Below are 6271 nucleotides of genomic sequence, written 5' to 3' on the forward strand. Positions count from 1 at the left end.
GTGGCCTTACCATTTAATAATATCACAATACCCCAAAGATTGGCCTTGGATTACACTAATAAATCCTTAGCTCAGTCCTGGTAGAGTGACAAAGAGCAGTCAGGCTTTATCAGAGGAACATATGTTAGGCATTTTACAGTACCCTTATTGTTCAGAAGTAATTGACACGACTCAATAGAAATCCTACAGAGTTGGCTGATTTATTCAGTCCTCCCTGGGCAGATTGCAGACATCTCTACTATTTGGAGGCTGCAAACTTGTGCACCCCACCTAAAGATAGATAATTAGTGGCCAGCATTCATATGGAGCCACCACATGCCAGCTGATATCACACAAGTGCCTGATATACACAGCCATCCAGTGACACTACTTCTGATCACCTCTGCTAGAGACCAAGCACCACCATACATATCTACTGACAATAATTATTACTTGCCCAATTTGCTTGCTAATTCACATATGGGCTGGATGATGTTTCCTTAAAGATTACCGTACACATACTTGAACGTTAGATCACATGCTACAGTCTACTGGTATCGCCTCTGTGTACTTTGCATCCTGATGATGTGCATTTTGGGTTGAAACATTGACAACTACTACGGTAGAATGTTTTTGGGTTGATTTAGGATTTCAAGACTCCCAATGAGAGTGTTGGTTTAACATCCATATGTCCTTATCATTCACATGTATATACCTACACATTTGTATAGCACTTGTGCACCATCCATTTACTATGTCACTTTTACTGCACCGCCACACCAATAGGAGCACCTTGCTCTATGATTGTTTCTAAAAAAAAAAAAAAAATTGTGTTCTTATTCTTTATAAGATGTCTTTGATTGTGAACTATCTAATATATTTCTTAATCACAACATAGACCTTATTATTGAAGGGATCCTTCGTACTGAACTGGACCAGCCAATCTAAACAAATTTGAGCTCATGAAGGATCTTCATGCGTTCTTTCGTAAAATTAGACTTAGAAAATTCATCACCAACATTTCTGAGACTGATTCTACCGATAACGTATCTGGCTTCAGACCACCATCTAACTTCACACCTAGTATTGGACAAGTGGGTAAAGAAGTAGAGTTGTTTGAAAAAGCAACTCTCAATAAAATTCAAAAAATTCTCAAATGTGTTCCTCTTCCTCCCCATAACATCTCGAGGGAAGAAAAGAATGCCCTAACAACACTCAAGGAGAATATGGATGTAACGGTAAAACCATGCGACAAAGGCAGGGGAATTGTTATCTTTAACACCAACAATTACAAACAAAGGATGGAAACTTTATTGGGGTCCCCTAAACATTATACCAGAATCACCAACAACCCTGAAACCAAACTGAAACGTAAGATTCTTCGAATTGTGGAAGCAGCCATAGAGAGGGGAGAAATTTGCCATCAGGAGGCTGAATTCCTCACACCCACTTTTACAATGTTCCCCATTATCTATGGAGTTCCTAAAATGCACAAAAACCAAAAAAAATCCTCCTCTGAGACCTTTTGTCTCAACGGTAGGATCAGCCACCGAACCCCTCTCTAAATACATTGAAAAATTCTTACAACCACTGGTCACCTGTCTCCAGTCGTATGTCAAGGACACAGGACATTTTATTTCTAAAATTGAGGGACTTCAATATAACCATAACCAGGAAGTCCTGGTTTCCATGGATATTGAGTCCCTCTATTCAAACATTCCTCAAAAAGAGGCTCTCAAAGTAGTTAAAAATATCATTGAAACACAAAACACTCTTTATAACAACAGATTTTTAATTGAGTGTCTTGAAATTGTACTGGAAGAGAATTTCTTTGAATTTGATAGAAACTTTTACCATCAGATTCAGGGAGTTAGCATGGGGGCAGCCTGTGCCCCAAGTGTTGCCTGTTTGTATATGGGCCACTTTGAAAGATTGAATATTTACAATAAAGTTGCCCCCTTTTATGAAAATATCTGTCATTGGGCACGTTTTATCGACGATATTTTCTTTGGAAGGGTGACCTTTGCACACTCCATGAATTTGTCCTTTGGATTAATCTGGCAGACCCCAATCAAAGATTCACGGTCCAGACGAGCATTCAGAAATTGGAATTCCTGGATGTTATTGTCGAACACCAGGATGCCCAACTAAAATTATCACTATTCACGAAACCAACTTCTAGAAACACGCTTCTCCATTTTGATAGTTTCCATCCTCATAGTCAGAAGGATATTATCCCATTCGGCCAGTTTCTATGACTTCGTCGAAACTATACGTCCATCAAAGATTATCTCCATCATTCTGAGATAATGAAACAGAAGTTCATTCAAAGAGGATACCCCAGAAAACTAGTTCGAGACGCCCTTCAGAGAGCTAGGTTTTTTAACCGAGACTCTCTTTTCATTCCCAAGGACAAGAAACACACAGAGCAACTTGTTTGTGTTACAAAATATTCCTCGATTAATCACAAGATTCGCCACATTATCAACTCTCAGTGGCATCTACTCAACCTTGACAATCAAATACCTAAAATCCCCAAACCACTTTTTGCATTTAGGCGAAATAAAAACCTTAGAAATCTGTTAGTCAAGGTTAAATTTTCGCAGCAGAAACACACTTTCATCCAGAAGTCCATCACAGGAAATCAACCGATCCAAGGTCATCACAGGTGTGGAACATGCCATGCATGTCCCAATGCCATTGTAAACGATAACATCAAAATTGGCAACCGTACTATCAAGCTACGTGAAATGACCAATTGTAGAACCTCCAACTGCGTCTAAGTTATTCTGTTCCTGTGTGAACTCCCCTATGTTGGAGAAACGGCCAGGGAATGCAAAGTTCGCATACGAGAACACAAGTCGAACATCAGACGTGGGAATTTTTCAGCCCCCCTGGTGTCTCATTGGAAAGAGACCAAACACAATGAAAATGATTTACGGTACAACATCTTGGAAAAAATTCATTGCCATAAAGGCAATGATAACAATAACATTCGGAAAAAACGTGAGGTATTTTGGATTTTTCTTCTGGACGCTAAAAATAACGTCTTGAACGAATCCCTTTTATGGGAAAATGCTATTACCTAAATAGCGGTCCATTATCCGTTTTCTTCAGATCTTTCCTGGTTTTGACTCTAACCAGTGTCTCACTTTATCAAGCGCCTTTAATCTCCGTACATTCACCGTAAAATATGCTATGGCCTATGCTGCTCTGCAGATTTTCATTTGTTAACCATTGTTCCTGAGCATTACGACCAATGGACTGGATCTTTTCGGAAAAAAGAAAACAAAAAAAGAAAATTCAATATATTTTTATTTTTTTCAATTTTGACCTTTCATTTTCCATTATCTTACCCTTTGTATGCGTTAGTTATCTATTTTTTCCGTTGTTTCTTCATTTATTTTGACTTGTGCCTCATGGTATTCAGAGATCACTAGTTCTTTTGGACCTTTTTTATATTTCCATCTGTTACAAAGATTGTGCTTTATAGATACTTCAAATCTATTCGCCTAAGTTCTACAACAGTATTTAGGCCTCCCTCCTTTATTCGGGTTCTGTCCGTTTAAATTTCTGGCCACATTCCTGAGTTTCCGAGACTCCTTTTCCAGGCTCTGTTCGAACCAACCCGCCCCCTCGACACTATTTAAACTCTGCGCGCTTTTGCGAGAGTTTTGCAACCACCGCTGGCAGAGCGTTCGTCTCCTTTACCTTACTGAGTCGCCATTTCTCTCTACCTTAAGAGGTCTCTTATCAGGTGAGATCGCTGATTCTGATTTTGTACATCTATCTATCTTTCATTAGGAGCTTAAAATGGACCACTAACATTATCCTTATCGAGCGGATAGAATCCGACGGATTTAATACGTTCTCTGCACTCGCACGTAACTACCGGGCAAACTAAAAGGTAATCTCCTTGGGGCGACTACAATTGAGGGTTCTTTCTGTGTTATGTTTGTATGCTTGCCTTATTTTTCAACTCCTGTTTGGGATACTGGTAGTAACCGTTATATATATTCTTGCCCGTACTTTACAAAAAAACACGATTGTTAGGTTAACTATAGCCCACAGCTTTTCTATGGGTAGCGGTTTAACTGTCAGCACCGCCATCATCGTCATGTTAACTCTACTTTCATCGTAGAATATGAATGATTTACTTTACAGTTACTGGCCTTTTTTATTGCAGTCTGTTTATTTTAGCGCTATTGTATTTTTCCAAGCTGATACCATGGATGTGCTAATTTTCTCCATTTACAAATCCGTTAACATCTATATGAATCATCTTTGATTACTGTCCTTATTATGTTTCCTAACTTATTGTCAGTCCTTTTTGAGTTAGCAACGATATGCAGAGATTTACTGTTATCTACAATGTATCCTCATACGATAGATTTTCTCGTGCTAAGTAAACCTCCTTGAAAACCTTTCACAGTGGTATCTTACATTTGATACTTTATAATGTGTTTTGGTTTTCGTTTGTATCGTTCATCTTATTCTTTACAGATAGACGGCCGCCGAGAACATATCAATGAGCAGCTTGAAATCTTTTCTACCTTCAATGCAAGAATAAGAACTGTTACTAATAACGTGGCTCTTTTCTCACCGGACATGCAAGCAAGGCCGATTGCTGCCCTTTCGGGTCAGGCATTCTTTGTAGGTATGATGTTTCGCGGTTTCTTTACACTGAGTCCTATGATATTTTTATTCTATCCTTCTTCTCCATATTTTCATTTTCTCATTTTTTATTTTCACAGTTATCCCGTACCGATCTCTCCCAACATTCCCATTGGGACCTCTTCCTTTTTTGGTGTTTAATATTTTCCTATGTTCAGGTGAGCTTCTTTCATTGAGTTCTTGATCTATTTGGGTTCATCTACCTCTTGTTAGAGTAATTATTAGTAATCCCTTTTTCCTAATTTTGTGTTCAGTCGATTCGCTTTTGACTTTCCTTCTTGTTCTTATTATTCTTCAGTTATGATAAATCATCGTTGGTTCTGTTTTTTATCTGCCTTTTTCTATTCTACTTTTAGAAATTACATTATTTTTTCTTTCTTCTTTTGACATTCCTCTAGATTCATCTTTTAAATGTTTGGTGTGCATTATTCTTTCATTCATTCAGTGTTCTCTCTGTTTTCCTGTTTTACTTTATCTTCTGTTCTCTAATATTGGTTCTTTTTGTATGCTTTTAATAGATTGTGTGCAGTTCCTTATGTGGGTTAACTCATTATTAATTAAATGCTGTTGTCCTCAGGCCAGGCCATGTATGTTTTGCGTAGTGGTCAATTAATGCCCTTGCCACATATTTGTCAGTTACTGGATCATTTGTTTAGTTTTAATTAATCATTAATACAGATGTTTTGGATATCTTTTTTTATCATTCCACAGGCCCCTTGGTCCCCTGAAACGTACACGTTCCAAGCCCTGAAGAAGGTGACACCCATGAGAAAGGGTGATAGCACCGAAATGCGCGTCGGCGTGTTTTTCCTTACTCTTAGATTTTTTTGTACCGATCCAAATTATCCATATTATTTTTTGGTCGCAACAATTTTTCTTTGATATAGAGTGAATGTTTTAGTGATGTGTGGAGTATTTAATTCGGTTGTGAATGGGATGTTTTGAAGGGTTGAGTTGTATAAATGAGGGTAGACAGGTTGTCCATTTAATGTGTTTAACTGTTGGGGCCTTTTGTGTTGTATATATTTAATTGTATAATAATTATGAATTATGATATCAAATTATCAATTTTGTTTGAATATCAATCTAAAAATCAATAAATGTTGTTATATTAATTTGTTAGCTTATTTGGTTCCTTTCTGCATATTTGGTTTGGCCTGAGTGATCTGTTTGATTTATTTAATGACTTATTAGCGTATATAGTATTTAGATAGGTACAGCTGTCTTCGGTTTCATTGAGAATACAACTCTTGCAATGCACTTGACCATATGGATTTGGGCTATCCCACGGAGGGTCCAATGGCCAGCGATTCTTTGGATCCAGTGAATGTTTACCTGCAGTTTGCAGGGGACTAGTCCCACTAGTCCAGGAGCTTCTGGTGTCTACAGGGGTCCCTCTGACAGGGAGTGCCAAGTTTTAGAAAAGGACGGGAGTCATACACTCAGTTCCAAGTTGGTTGCCTCAGGGACAAAGTATCCCTCTTTTGCTTTGATGCAGTGGACAAACTCCTGTTATTAGCTACCCAGGTCCCTTCTTGGTCTTTCATTAAAGTAAACTATCAGATCCAAGGGTTATGCTTATCCACCCCTGAGGTGACCACATCCGGTGGTGTAGGTC

General features: G+C 38.3%; 1 long non-coding RNA gene across 1 annotated transcript; it reads left to right on the forward strand.

Annotated features, from left to right (window-relative positions):
• The first annotated feature begins 3632 nt into the window (after window positions 1–3632).
• On the forward strand, window positions 3633–5768 carry LOC146866122 (uncharacterized). The gene is made up of 4 exons (XR_014976767.1): window positions 3633–3736; window positions 4483–4636; window positions 4734–4811; window positions 5365–5768. It is a non-coding gene; the product is annotated as an uncharacterized LOC146866122 (long non-coding RNA).
• The last annotated feature ends 503 nt before the right edge of the window (window positions 5769–6271 follow it).

This window comes from Triturus cristatus, chromosome 2_1 (genome assembly GCF_964204655.1).
Source record: "Triturus cristatus chromosome 2_1, aTriCri1.1, whole genome shotgun sequence".
NCBI classification, from domain to species: Eukaryota; Metazoa; Chordata; class Amphibia; order Caudata; family Salamandridae; genus Triturus; species Triturus cristatus.